This window comes from Limulus polyphemus, unplaced genomic scaffold (genome assembly GCF_000517525.1).
Source record: "Limulus polyphemus unplaced genomic scaffold, Limulus_polyphemus-2.1.2 Scaffold1501, whole genome shotgun sequence".
NCBI classification, from domain to species: Eukaryota; Metazoa; Arthropoda; class Merostomata; order Xiphosura; family Limulidae; genus Limulus; species Limulus polyphemus.
The window spans coordinates 32,468-48,626 of record NW_013667111.1 but is presented as its reverse complement, the minus strand read 5'-3'; the positions used below and the strand labels follow the sequence as shown (position 1 = coordinate 48,626).

Genomic DNA, 16,159 nt, shown 5'->3' with positions numbered 1-16,159 from the left:
CGAGACAGAATAAACTAGTTTTAATTAAGGAAGGACTTGTATCGCTGAAGTTCTTCGGAAAGAATTTATACCGGATTAAGAAACGAGCAGTATACTGAACAGTACTTTTATATATATTAGTAAGTTCATATACTGTACTTTTATATATTTTAGTAAGTTCATATACTGTACTGTTATATATATATTAGTAAGTTCATATACTGTACTTTTATATACATTAGTAAGTTAATATACTATACTTTTATATACATTAGTAAGTTCATGTACTATACTTTTATATATATTAGTAAGTTAATATACTATACTTTTATATACATTAGTAAGTTCATGTACTATACTTTTATATATATTAGTAAGTTCATATACTGTACTTTTATATACATTAGTATGTTCATATACTATACTTTTATATATATATGAGTAAGTTCATGTACTATACTTTTATGTACGTTGTCGAAACGTTGTACATTTGCTGTTATGTTAAACTTATATTAAAGTTTTCTTCATTACCCATTCAAGCTGTCTCCAGCCATTATTAGTCTCAAAGTGGGTTCCTCGTCATCGAATTAGTTGTTTATACCTTTTAACAAATCTTGTTCCAACCACATTAACAGATCCAACTTGTTTATGATAATGATGTTCCTGACCTCCTTAAATGGGGATATCAAGTAATAACATATGGCTATGTTTTTGACATTCTGGTCTATGTTTGCTTTAGTGGAGGTATCACTGACCACCATGGGGATGAATCTGCATATTTTTATGCTATTTTACTTTTATCACCCTGTTGTATCTTCAGTTTTAGGTTATTCTCAGGCTCAATACAATCTGTATCCTGTGTATTCTTGAATATTTTCTCAACACCCATTGTTAACCATTTCAAAGGTGTATGAGGTTTGAATAATTTTGATTTCAAGACTATCAGTACAAAACAAGAAAGATGAAATAATTAGTCTCTTCTTATGTTTCAAGAATCTCTTTTAATATTGATTCATCCAGTCCAGATTCTCATACATTCTTTAACCTCTGAGTTTGTATTGTGCAAACTAAGTATTTTTTATATCACCTAACACCCCTGTACACAAATCTGCAATGAGAGGGTGTTACCCCTTGAAAATAGACAGACAGTATTATTTGGTGGCTGATGATGACGTAGCAGGTACCTTTCCCACCCCTGCTTGCATGTCCTTGTGTGGCATTAGAGATATTGCAAATGAGACTACAATAATCACAAGATATATAACCTTCAATCAGGATGGGGACCATATGTGTTTTAATTATTATCTATTTATGTTTTGATGCACTCATTGCACTGTCCTTTCATTGCTGTTCTTTGATGCTTCCTGAATGCTCACCTATTTTTCTAGTGTGACTTACTGGCTATTTTTGATTTGGATGAAGAGGGGCTGCTGCCTCTTCAGTATATCCTTTTTTAACTCTCTGACTATGGGGCTAGGTGCTTTGCACCTACTACATGACCACCAAATTAATCATGAGAGTTGTCACACTGTAGCTTTTGATAATGTATGCATATCTTCACAAAATTTTGCATGTTATCAGAAAATATTACAAGGCTTTTGTACGCAAAAAATCAGTTTTTTTTAAATTAAGTATTAAGATTTTTTCACTTGTGAATTTTTTCTTTCGGAATGTTGACTATCCAAGATGCAAAGTAATTTTGATTTAAAGGTTAAAAATACTTTTCTTCATCTGAAAATTGTCAGATTTCATTTGCTTAATCTCTATAACTTCCTAAATATATATATATCAGAAGTTTTTTTTAGGAAAACTTTATATTTTATCAGCTATTTTCTCTACCTTAACTCTATATGGAGTTGTTTGATTTTACCAACCTTGTAACCACCGTAAAAATTGGGGAAATAAATGTAAATTACCCTTTTTTTCTTTCTAGAGTGACTGCAAGTTGTAACAGGAAACCACAAATGTTTATTCTAAATAGCTTAAATCTTGTAACAGTATACATCTATTTATTAATTGTTTGTTTTATTGACCTTTGAACCATGTCTAACTAATAACTTCTCCACTCAAGTTGTAAATCACACGCCGCATGAGCATCTCATGTTACTGTACTGGATAGCATAAAACTGGCCTTTAGAAAATACAAATGCTTTACTCTTCTTAGTTTTAGTACTAGTGTACCAGTGTTTTGTGAAATACAGTGACCTTTTAGTTACCATCATTACTATTTGAAATAAATTCTGAAATTTCAGTTATTTTTCTTAAAGCATAAAACAGTAAATAAAAAATATATAGAAAATGATGAACTTTACTACTTATGATGTTATGAAGTTTTTGTACTCGTGCATCATACTTGCTAAGCCTCATTGTATTTCGCACATGGAGGATGTAAAAAAAAAATTTTTGTAGGTTTTATTTATGCATTTTTAAGTAACAAAAAATGATAAGTTACTATACTGATACCACAAAATTCTACCTTAACTTATCAGACTTCTTAACTAAGCTATATTTGGATCTAAAAAAAATCTAATTTATGATCAGCGTATTGCCTTGATCACCACTCTTCAAACTCTTCAGCGGTTATGACAGGATTACGTAGTTCAGAATGAGTGCTTTCGATTGGTTATAAACTTGTAATTGAGAGAAATTGGTGTAGGTAAACAAGTATCTTCAAATGAGGAAGAGGTGGGTGGAGCCACTGTGGTGGGTTTGCTAAATATTATGATATCTCAGCAAATTGAAAAGGTAGGAGATTCATATTTTATATTTTAGGTTACCAATATTAGTAATCTAAGTTTTTATTCATTAAAAACTGTAGAGTTTACAATTTATGACGCCCATAATACAACCTGAGCAAATACGGAAGATGATGTACTATGTGACACACAAAAAAAAAACAACAATATTTAACAATTTTTTTTTTATATTTACTTTTGAAGTACTGACCCCTACTTATATGGAATGGGTTAATATGTTTCTGGGCTGATCCCCCAATAACTTTCCGATGTAAGAACAGAGCACAGTATTCCTCCTACCTGTTTATTCCTAAATTGCCATCTATGTCCCATTTTTGGCTCCACAAGTTCAATACACAATAAAAACTCACAAATCCTTCCTTTTGTCTGACTTAAAGGGTGATGGTACCCTGCCAAGAAGGATGCCTACTTTCTGACCCTCTCTCATCATGTTTTATATTTTTCTTTCGTTACATGTTCATCACTTCCCAACTTTCTGACCCTCTAGCATCATGTTTTATTTTATTTTTTTCGTTACATGTTCATCACTTCCCAACTTTTTTTTTTACAAGGTGATTATTCTAGCTTTTACTATTTCAGAGGTAAGTCTACCTGATTTGAATTTTTACATCTGTTAGAATTAAAACAAGTTTCAAACAGGTACAGACCTTTGAAATACCTTCCTTTTCCTCCCCAACAAACAAATTTTCATTACAACTACACCTTTCAATAAAATGTTTATGGCAGGAAAACAGAGTTTGCACAGTAATTTTTGCACTAGGTTAGAGAGTGGAGAATTATGGGTAAGTGTATGCTCTGCAATGTGTAAAGGACTTATGGTAATTTGAGTAGCATGTTTTATTGACAGCAGGAGTTCAAACTTAAGAAAAATCTTCCAGTATTTCAAAAGCAATTCATTTTAATTCAAAATATGTAAAATCTTCAAAAATAATAGCGGAAAAATTATGTTTTATAAATTTTTGATTGTAGTGTGTGCAAAGTTGTATCTTAACATACCAGTTGTAGGAAAAGGGGCATGAGATGATTTGGAATGGTCCTCTGTGAAGTATGAAATTGATGCTTGTAGGGATGTTGTGCATAGAAAGATGTTATTTTATGGCAAATTTTTGCTGTTTTTCCTGGAGAAATTTGGCTCCTGAAATTTTGATGGAGGAAATAGCAAAGCATGGTGTAATATACACAAAGCTGTATACTCAGGATTATCTCATATACTGGCAACATTTTTTATGCCCTGTTCCATCACTCTTCTTCTTATTGGAAACCCCACAAAGACCAGTAAAGAAAGATGTGATTAAAATTGTTACTCTTATTGTGATGTAATATCACACTAACTACCGGCCAACAAATCATACTTTGCTAGCTTTAAATGTTATATACTATAAGGTTTTGCCTCACAAAAGACTGATATAAATAGTTGCAATTTAAATTTTGTTTGCTATATAGTTGTGAACTTGATGAGTTCTGTTACTATTGCAAAAACATGCTACTAAAATACTATTATATACTCATTTTACTGAAAACTTACATTGGGCCAGTGAAGAAAGATTTGATTAAAATTTCTTATATAGACTTATTAGGTTGTAATATCTCACCATTAAGCATTATACACCATAAGATTTTAATAAACAGAAGTTTTATTTTAAAGGCTGTTAAAAGCAGTGTTGCTACTACTGTTTTAGAAAGTCTGACTGTTAGTATGAGATCTTAGGCTTACATTTGAATGTTTCACATTAAAAAATGTTTCCATTTAATCGAGTTCTGTGAAAAATTCATATACATCAACCTATACTTAAAATTGAATTAACCATATTGGCTAGCTCAAAAAAACTGATTTAATAGTCACATTTACTTCTAAGGTTTATTGATTAAAAGAGATTCTAAACTAAGAAATTAAATTCTTTGGATAAGTATGTTTTTATTTGGTATAATAAAGAAAACCCTTATGTGAAATTATTATATCTTAAAAACTATTGGAACTAGGGAAACAGAGGCACATTTACTCTTCAGAATCATAAGTTCTGTACAGGAATATTTGGACAGTGATTTGAATTTCAAAAATAAAATAAGTTGCCTTAAAATAATACTCTACAGTTCCATTTATATTTTTAAGCCTAACAACATAATGGTGTAGTTGTGCAGTATTACATTACGTAAAGATACAACTAATACCATTCTAATTATAAGGAACATTTAACTTCAGGTTGTAAAGTTGTCAGTGGTCTCTTCATTGTATGTAGGACACTCAACATATGAGTGATGCTAATTCTGTAATTAGTCAAATTGTTATGAATGGGGTATGATAAATATAGACAAAATATGAAATCCTTTTTTCTGGTTATTTGTAAATCACAACTGATAATACTTAAAAGAATAATGAATTACCTGCAAGGAAAAGTCAGTATATTGTGACACCCTTGCTTTAAGTTTTTATCATTTGTTATTAAACTTATTAGCAATTAAGTTTTATTGTGTGTGTGTGTGTGTATATTTAAATTAAGGCATTGTTTTTTTATTGAACCTGTAGAAACTCAGAACTGCTTGTTTTGTGTTGCAAGACGAATTCCTCAAACTGAGAAAACTCTTGGGAAATTAAGTATTGAACAGTTCACAACACGCCTGAGTTTAACGGGAAAGGTCATTATTGTTGATACCAGGTAAATATTTTTATTTCATCTTTGTTTTTTATTACTCAAATAAAAATTCACAAATAATAAAAATAATAGAATTGGAAATATTATCATTAATTTTGTGGAAAAGTTATAATGTAGAACTTGAAGAACATTTTTGCAATCAATACAACCTGAGTCATTCAAGTTAGCTTATGTGCTTTTCATTGTGTTTAAAAGTATGCGTATTAACCTACTTTAAGATTATATTATTTTATCATTTCACAGTAGTTATTAAATACTTAGAAGTACATTGGTTTACAGTCCTGTACTATAAAAATTACAATGATACTTTAAAACTCTTAAAATAAGATAAAAAGATGTATTACAATTCAAGAAACTCATTAATATAAGTATGTAAGGTTCATTTGACTTTTGTAGAGGTGAATATTTACCCTTGAAGAAGGAAGAATAATCATACAGAAGTACTCGAGCTGTGTAGTTTATTGTATTTTTTTTTGTTCTTGTTTTAATTATAATGCTCAAAGTTAGTGTATCATCTCTACTCAATTTTGTACAGTTCTGGATGAATACAGTTATAAAAAAACGGTAAATTATTATACAAAATTAAAAAGGAAATTGAAAAATTAAAAATAGGATCAGCAATTAAAATGCACAATAAAAATTTTATTTGGTTGAAAGACTCTACATGTTTTACAACTTTATGCTACTATCATCAGGAGTAAATATCTACAGGTAGTTTTATAGAGAAAAGGATTAACTCATTTATTTTAATCTTCATATTACAGAGAAATCATAGGTACCACATTGAAATAATATTGATGGGCTTATTTGTTATTTTTTAAGTTTATTGACCAAAATAGGGAAATAATGATTGTAGGGATAAGTTTATTTTCTCAGTCTGTTCTTTCTTAATGTTCAAATGCAATAATAATTGTGGTTAGACTTCACTTTTTTCACAAATTACATTGTTGTAATGGTTCTTGACATTATAAGTGAATACATTACACTTTAACATTAATCTGCCACAATGTGTGAATGATTTTGGTGACTCGTCAAGTTGTTATAGTCCGTGTTGCCGTGTCCAGTCATATTCTATCTGATGACCATGTATCCTGACAATAACTGTTCAGAATAGCTTCTATTACAAAAGGATCCATCATAAGGATGTCATATCCAAAGCATATCCCTCCTTCCTTCTGAATTTGAAGTTTTCACTAAAACAACAACTTCCCTGCTTGTTTTTCATAAGCCATCTAATGTATGAGGACGATTATTTCCCAATACCCATTTCAAATATCAGATCACTCAGAAATTCATAGGTGCTGCATCTAGTGACTTTACCAGTAAGTCTTTGTACGCAATAACATGAATATTCATTTCATTCTCCAGCTGCTTGAGGCATTTAATGATTGAATTCGTATGTTGGGGAAGCAACTTGTGTACATGTGACTTGTGTCACCTTCCCAGATGGAGATCCTTCTTGATTATGTTGTATACTGTTGCCTGAGGCCTTTGTATTCATGGTTTTTCACCTATTAGAATTTGCAGCACTTTCTTTACCGTGACTGGGGTATGGGTTACTTTAGATAATTGTTCTGTATTATTTGGGTGTCTCAAGTATTCTGTATTCCTTTGTTTTTCAATGCCATTAAGTACAAGGGGTATCCCCATCTTAAAAAGTCTAAGGTCATTGAACTGAACACATCTTGTTGACTTGAGTAGATAAATATTTTACATTGGAAGGGGCTGTTACATACCCTTCTCCAAAGTGATCAGTTTTCAGTGACATCACCCTACCTACAAAATTGCAAACAATGTCAAAATTTAGTTCAGATGTATGCTGTTCCACTGTGACTTTATTGGCTGTGAGTTGTTGATTTGCATACTCAAAATTATTTTAATGTAAAAAAGAAAACCCTTTGTATAACACATTAGTCCTAGTTTTTCTGATATTATAATCATATATTTGTTCATAATGATTATATGCCATATCTGATAAATAGTGTAACTGTTAATTTTAACACTTTCATTGTCACTTTCAAATCACTGTTTATTTTCTAAACAAATTATGTATTCATTCATTGCATTGGCCAACTTAAGAAACTGATTTAGTAGTTACATTTATTTTTGAAACTTCTAGTTTGAAAGAGAGTCTAAACTGTGAAATTAATCAGACAAGTGTGTTTTTATTGGGTATAGGACAATTGTAAAGAAAACTCTGTTGATTTTAGACTATTTCCATGAAAAAAATAATGGAAGCCTTTATTAGAAAACATTTTATGATCCATTAATATTTGGCACAATTTCAAAAATGTAAAGTATTTAGAAAGTTATATTACAAAAAGAGTTCAAACTCTGAATGAAGTATAAATCAAAAACAAAAAAATTAATTTGATTTTAGACCATATTCATGAAAAAAAAATGGAAGCTTTTATTAAAGAAATTTTATGATTGCTTGATATTTGGCACAGTTTTATAACTAATGAATATCTAGTTACTTTTAATTTCAAAAATATATAGTATTTACATAGTTATATTACATAAAGAGTTAAAACTGAATGAAATATAAATAAAAGAACAGAAATATTGCAAAGTAAGTTTCAATTGAATATATGATATAAATATTACAATCAATGTAAAAATACAGTTTGCATCATATTGTTATTCAAGAACATTAGTACAAGTTTGCAAAATTGTCAGTTGATGCTTTAGAATACAATAACAAACTTCCGTAACTCATTACTGAATATAAAACTTCAGACTGAAAAATCTGTAAATGTAACTTGCCCTAAAAATAGTTTGAAAAGGAGTAACTTTGGCTGAATTCATAAAGCAGGATATTGAAACATTTATATTTTAATATCTGATAAAAAATAATGCACTACTGAAAGAGGTACACAAAAATTGTCCAACATTTTGATGACCGCTGGTTATCATTTTCAAGGGCCTTCTAGCAATGTTTAGAACTTCCTGGTCATGTATACACAACTGAACGAGCCAACAGATGGTGTACTGAAAATGTTTTTTACAGAGGTAATAACAGTTTATAAATGAGTGGGAGAGGCTACCAGTCAGCATCACAATTCACTAAATGTCTGCAGTTTTTGATGTATGCCAACTTTTGAAAAATCTTTGTTTGGTAAAGTTGGTAGAATTGTTCAGAATTGGAACTCTGTATTTTTACATGCTAAGACCTGTCAGTAAAACCAATAACAACAAAATTTCCAGCATTGAGAAGAATATGTCAAATATGCTTGGAGGGTCAGCATTCAAGAATAAGAGATTGATTGAGCTGTACAAAACTTCGTATTTTATGAATATGAAAAATGAAAAAAAAAGTTTAGTTTCAAAAACCAGGTGGTGGAACACTAGAAATTAAAAATTGGAACTTAATCTAATCCATTTTAACTTTGACTTAACTATACTACTGTTGATAGGTTAAAAATAGCAAATAAACGTACATTATATTGTGCTTTTTTTGTTTATTTGTACAATACCAATTTTAGTATAATTTAATATATTTTTTACAAATTTATAAGTTTTATGATGCTTCTTGTTTTTAAAACCTGGAATTGTCATATCTACAATATATTTTACATCTCTATCATATACGAAAATGAAGGATATCCATTTTGTATTGAAAACACATTTCTGTAATGCTGTGATGTAACCTTCGATACACTTATTGGAATATGATGTAAATAAAAAATAATGTGGTTGTTACACTTTCAGTGGTGTGTCATCAACTTACAGTCAGTATCTAAACAAGAACTGGATAGATAAGAACTTACATGACTTCTGTCATCCTAGTGACAGACACAAGCTGGATCTACATTTGAAAGAGAGTAAGTTCATTCTGTAGTAGTAAAACAAACAACAGAAATCTGATTAAGATGATAAATAACTGTTGTTCTTTGTTCACATTATAAAAACGTTTTTTTATTAACTATCAAAGAGTTATAGATATTGATCTAAAATTTTGTCAAATTCACATTACTATAGATTACGTTTATTTCCTAGCCCTCCAAACAGGCAGCAACACCAGTGGCATCTACCGTATAAAAGTAGTACAAGATAAATATATTCACGTTCAAACCAAAAGCAAGAAATTTAGCCACAGTCAAGCAACAAGTGAAGAAGAATTTATTATGGCTACACATTCAATTATTCGGTAAGCACAAACAATTTTTATTTTGAAGGTACATTATCTGCTTTATAAACTTCTTGGCAGTAAGAAACTACTGTTTCTTGCATGGGGTGATAAAAACTGTTTAATGATGTAACTTGTATGTGGATTGATAATTCACAAGAATGAAATGTAAAAATGTAACTAGAAAACCTGAATTGTATTATTCGTATGTCGCATCACTGTTTCTCAGTTACAAAAGTTTTTGCACTTTTTAACTGCTAGGTGTGTAGTTACAGTTGAGTTAAGCCTATCTCTACTGGTCACCGAGTTTGTAGACTCACATTCAAAATTTTATTGAACTACTATTTTATGAATGTATGTCATTAACTTTGGTATCAAATTTTAGTATTATACATTAGTTAATTTCTTAATTTAAGAGTAAATATAAAAACACACCTAAATATTGAATTTTGTGTGCCACGTGATATGATGTATGCAGCATTGGTTCAAATTAGATGCTTGTGATGTTTAAATACATCGTCTATAGCTTCTTATGAATTAGGTCAGTTTTATATTGCTACTTCAGTAGTGTTAGCCAGGTATGGCTGAAAGGTCAATATAATAAGAATAATAAATATATATATAAATGTATGATGTTATGAAATTTAAGCTATTTAGGCTAAACATTTGTGTTTTCGTGTTATAATTTGTAGTCATTCTAAAACGAAAAAAACGTAATTTATATTAATTTCCTAATTTTTTATTCAGGTTACGATGTCGGTCAAATTGAACCAACCTGTACAAAGATACAGTAATAAAAATAAAAGAAGAAAAAATTTGATAATTATCTGGAGGTTATAAAGATTTTGTATGTAAATTTGAAAATATTCTAATGCATTAAAGTATTTTTAATCTTAAAATCAAAATTACTTTGCATGTTGGATAGTCAACATTCTAAAAGAAAAAAATTTACGAGAAAATCTTTAATTAAAAAATCTTAATACTTAATTTAAGAAACTGTTATTCTTCGTACAAAAGCCATGTAATGTTTACCAATAACCTGCAAAATTTTATAAAGATATGCTTACATTATCAAAAATCATAGTACAATTACTCTCATGGATACTTTTGTGGTTACTAGCTGGGTGGATTCCACCCAGCCCGTAATGGAAGGGTTAAGTATTTTCATAATTTCCTGCTAATTTTCTCTGTTGGATTTTTCTAATTCTTTATTAAAAAATTATTGATGTTCTTATTATTTTAAGCCATTTTATCGTTTTTGAAGCTTGCTTTTCATTGTAAGTTTTTTTTTCTGTTCAGTTTGGATCGACACCTCTGTTAATTATTAGATGTTTTCAGAAAGAAATTGAAAATTCAGAATATTATATTAGGCTCAGAAACTTAAAATAGTAGAAAAGGGCATGAGTACTAGGGGTGCATGAGCACCCATAGGCTTAACGGGGTTCCTATAATATACAGAGGTTTTGATTTTGTTCAGTGGTTTTCAGCACCCCAATAAATAAATTGCTCCAACATCAATGATAGTAAAATATTATGGTTTTATTTATTTTTTGTGTGCTTGCAAACATTTGAAAGAAATCACTCAGCTTAGAATCACACATAACATGCAATATGAAATGGTTTATATGTTTTTATGCCTTGTGGTACTGCAGTTGCAGGAGCTGAAAATAATTTCTTTGTTATCTAATGCAACTGTAGTTGATTAAGGGTTCTTATTTTTTATATACCTGCAATTTATTTACAAGATACTTATATCACTGCAAAAACTCATTTAATGCTCTATTTTTAATTTTTAGTGATCGTTTGAAGACAACTAAAAATTAACGCAACACAAAATGTTCACACATATGGTTGTGCTTTCTACTATTGAATACCTTACTCTACTGATTCCCAACCAGTGGTTCACATATCTCTCAGAGGGGGTGCATAAAGGTTCTATAAAGAGTACATATTACTAGTAATGATAAATATATGCATATAAATAAAATACAGTTTTAGAAAAGAAAATGTCTTAATTCTCTCACTACACAGAAGGTTGAATTGACCGACCTCATAATTATTTTGTTCTCATTATAGTTTCAGCACTATAACTTTTAATACATTTTGTGTATCTTCACAAAATTTAGCAGACGTTGAGTAAACATTACAAGTCTTTGTACACAAAAATTCAGATTTTTTATTGAAGTATTTTAACTAAAGATTTGACCTAGAATATAGATGGTATTTCTGTATACCAGTTCAAATACTAAGTTATATCCATGTTAAGACTAAAAATACTTTTCTTTATCTCAAAATTTTTGAATTTTATTTGTGTAATCTCTAAAACCTCCTATATATATTTCAAACTTTATATTTTATGTTGTTTTTTTCTACCCTAATTTTATACACGGTTGGTCAACCTGACTGATCTCGTAACCACCCAAAAATAGAAATAAATCTAAATTACTCATTTTTCTTTCTATAATGACTTCATATTGTAATATGAAACTAAATTTGTTTATCCTAAATAGCTTTACACTCATAACAGTATACATCTATTTATACTTAAATTTTATTGTTTTATTGCCCCTTGAATCTTGTCTTACTACTGATTATGCCATCATAAGTGGTAAATTACTTGGTGAACGTGCAGTTCATGTTATGTTATCGAATTACATTATACACAAGCTACTCGTGAGTGTGCCTCATGAAAGTTTATTGTACTATTTTTTATTTCACCTAATCTAACCTTCACTAATATAAAAAGTTTCCTATTTTAAAATTTTAGTTACTCTTATAATAATAAATAAAGAACATATATGAAAAATAAGAAAAACAAAGTAGTATTACTTCTTTTTTTTTTTTTTTGCTGTTGACTGTCGTTGACACTTAACTCTACTTTTTTATGCTAATGTTAGTACTGCACTAAATAATTTTTAATCTAATTAAATAATTAACGCGGCATAATAACTTGCAAAAAGCAGACAATGTTCCACAACAATCACAAATTTTCTGGCTTTTTAACTACGGGACAAGAGCTGTTAGGAATTCAGCTAGGCTCGTTAATGTGTTTCCTGTGGGAATCAAGCATGAACTGGAAGAGAAACTGACAATTCTCTGTACAGAAAACAACATAATATGATGCGTCATTTGATAGATGAAAGCCTTGGCTTTCTGTTGGTTATAAATAATATAGTAATAAATGACAGAGAGAACTATTGGTAATTTGTGAAAGAGAGGATGTGATGGGTGGACATAGCAAGAGCCCCTCTCTGGTTGCCTGTTTCATGGCTCTGTGACCAAATAAGATTGAAAACTATAAAAATCATGATATCAAAATTTGTATATCTTGGAGGGGTAGTAAATAAATTATAAAAGAGGGAATGATTAGAGACCAAATGTCACAATTCTCACACTAGGGGAAATTCTGAATTTTTTAAAAATATTGCCTTATAAAAGTAAGAACTTGAAACTTATATAATATTAAAATATGTATTATTATCTATGTTTTATTTTTTGGTATACCATGAAAAGAAAGCAGTTTAATCAAATTTGGAATGTAACTCACCAAAACCTTGTGACGTGCAAAAAAAAAAGATGTCTGTGGCAAAAGGGTTAATTGACAATACTGGCAGCTTCTGATGATTGATTTGTTTAAGGTAGCCTACCAGTTCTGAATTAGAGTTTTGTTATTAATTTTAGTTGCTTCTATAAAACACATTATGTTTTGATTTTAAGCTTTTCTTTACAAAAGGTAAATTTTGTAATGGATCAGTTCATAATAAAAACAAAAAATAAAGTTGTGGTTAGGTTGACAGAAAGTATTAATCACAGTAGAAAACTGGAAAAAGAGTAACATCATTTTGGCTTTTGCATTTATATTACCTTGTACTTTAATTTGATTATCTATAATAAGATAGATAGTTTTTGTAGGAAGTTTTATTTATATGCTAAACTAAAACAAAGATGTATTAGTTGGACATAAGTTAGAAGTCTTAAGAAACAACTGATTTCTGTGACTTAGCATACAATGGTTTTTTTAAAACAAACGTTTTTGATAAGTTACATTCAATGCTGGAAAATATATTTGAAGTTTTTAATCAAAAACCTTAGAAAAGCCTTAGACAAGTATTTGTTTTACAACATAACTGAAAATGTTAAAATTGTATCTTACTCTTGATTAGCAGGTTGGATTGACAAATAAATTGTTTAGTTTATATTTTCACATTTATCAAATCATATGCCATATACAGATGATTAAGATATATTAATTTAATTTTGAATATCAAACCACAAAGCAAGCTATGTGACAGTCACAGCTGAAATGATGTGGTGGAATGGCATGTATCAAAACTACATTTTGACATTTTTTTGGAGTTTTGTAGATAGTGTGATACCACCAAAAATTGATTGCTTTTGGGCATATAACAACCCCTTTTCAGTACAAAATATTATTACACTAAAATCATAAAGATCTGTTCAGATTTAAGATGGGGATATCTCTAGTACTTAATAACATTGGAAAACAAAGGAATATGAATTAGCATGAGGCACCAGGGCCATCCAGAAAAGATCTACAACAAGAATTACCCTAGTTACAGTAAACAAAGTGCAATTTCTTGTAACAGGTGAGAATCCACAAACACCAGTGGTAAACATTATCCATGTGTCCCAGGTACAGTATGCAAAACAGTCAGTGAAGATCTCCATCTGGAAAAGATACAACTCACATGTATACAAGTTGCTTCCACTGAATATCTCAAAAAGCTGAAGAATGAAAACCTGTTTCATGAAACAGGTTTTCATTCTATTCCATAAAAAAGATATATCTATCAAGTTGCAATGACTATGGATTTCTGTGCAGGTGGACTGTTGAAATGGATCCTGAAAAACTTTTGACCTTATACACTAAATGGATTATGGAAAGTTGCAGGGAAGATTGGTGTAATTTGAATTTGGCATCCTTAAGATGGAGCCATTTGCAATGGAACCTCTGCCACAGGGCTATAGTCAAGATGCATGGTTGTCAGATGGAACATGTGGTGACATAGATTGGAGCAATATAATGAAACTCAATAATCATTTTACTATAATGTACCCATTCTCTGTAGTTCTATAGAACTTGTACTTTTATTATTTATTAATATTTTGTATTTTGTTTGATTCTTAAGTTTACACTGATAATTTAAAAGTTATCAATAGTGATTCTTTATTTTAGTGCTGGAAGTTGTTTTTCACAATAAAAGAGAAATTGGTATTAATATTAACTTTTTTTTTCAATAACCTATATAGTGGAGGAATCAGCGAGAGGTTAATTATGGTAACATTGTATAAATGAAACTTTAATATTTTTGATTTCAGTGAAAGAGTCTTGATAAAGAAATTACTTATTGGTCTTTAGGAAAACTTTTTGTAAAGTGTTAGGAAAACATTGTACTCTTGTATAATAATCTATTTCTTACTCAACAGAGATGGTGAAATTCCCCAATCTGTAGAGAGTCTCCAACAAAGTAGTACTCAAACAGTGAGTGGGACTTCCCCTTCCACTAGTTTGGCTGCTAATTTGAATGAACTGGACTCTGTAGAAGATATCTCGGTGAATACCTCATCTTCCGTTTATGGTGGTTTTCCAACTCTTAGTCCTTCCTCTCATGATTTTGGGTTCAATGATCTAGGACTAGACATTTTTACAACACCCACCTGGGATTTGGTTGGTGGGAGTTCCAGAGAAGATGGGTTGGTTGTCACCACTGGTACTGCATCTTACACCCCCATTTCCAGCCCACTTACTCAAGTTTCTACATCACTAAGCAGTAACAACAATTCTGTTAATGTTCACCCTGTTGTACACTCATCAAGTAGTGCCTTTTCTTCTGAACTGATGACAGGAAAAATATCACCTGTCTCGTGCTCACCAGCCGCCCAGCTTACTTCAACAAACAGTCCTACATCATGTGGCAACACTCCATATGGTACAACATTATCTTTCAGCCCTGTACAGCCCTCTGTATCATGTGGAAACTCAGAAACCACAGGAAGAAATGTCGATGTGAGTGATACAAGTTCTTCAACTTTGCAAGAAAATCAGGGTTCTTGTAGAACAGCTCAGAAATTGAGAAACTTGTTAACTCAAACAACTGAGAAAGTAGACTCTTCTCATACTATTTCCACTTCAGACACTCCAACTAGTAGTGATAGTGGTTTAATTGCACGAACAGGACAGTCGGGCCTTATAGAAAATGGCACAGTTAATTCTTCCTCTCATAGTGAAAATGTTATTTTACGTGAATTGTTAAATCAGGAAGATGAAGAAATGTCTGAACTGTCTAGAAGTCCTTCAAAGACAATTGATAGTTTATCTTTAGGAAGTAACAGTGAAAGATTCAAAAGTGAACCAAATGGAGAGCATCAAAAGAAAACAGTCAACAATAACACAATGTTAAGAAAGGTAAGATTTTGTCTCCATCTGAATGTTGTAATCTAAATAGAGATAATAACCCTCATTTTGCATGATCTTACATATATAATGATTTTGCTATGCACTTTACTGAATAGCCTATCTTTTTATATATTGATATATATATCTGTGTGTGTGCACATGGTATAAATATATTCATTGGATAGCAGATAACCAAGCTTTTTGCAAGCATCTAACCTACGGCCAG

At 30.3% G+C, this 16,159-nt stretch overlaps 1 pseudogene; it reads left to right on the top strand.

Moving 5' to 3' along the window:
* LOC106463850 overlaps positions 1–16,159 on the top strand; it is a 207,876-nt pseudogene that overhangs the window by 160,701 nt on the left and 31,016 nt on the right.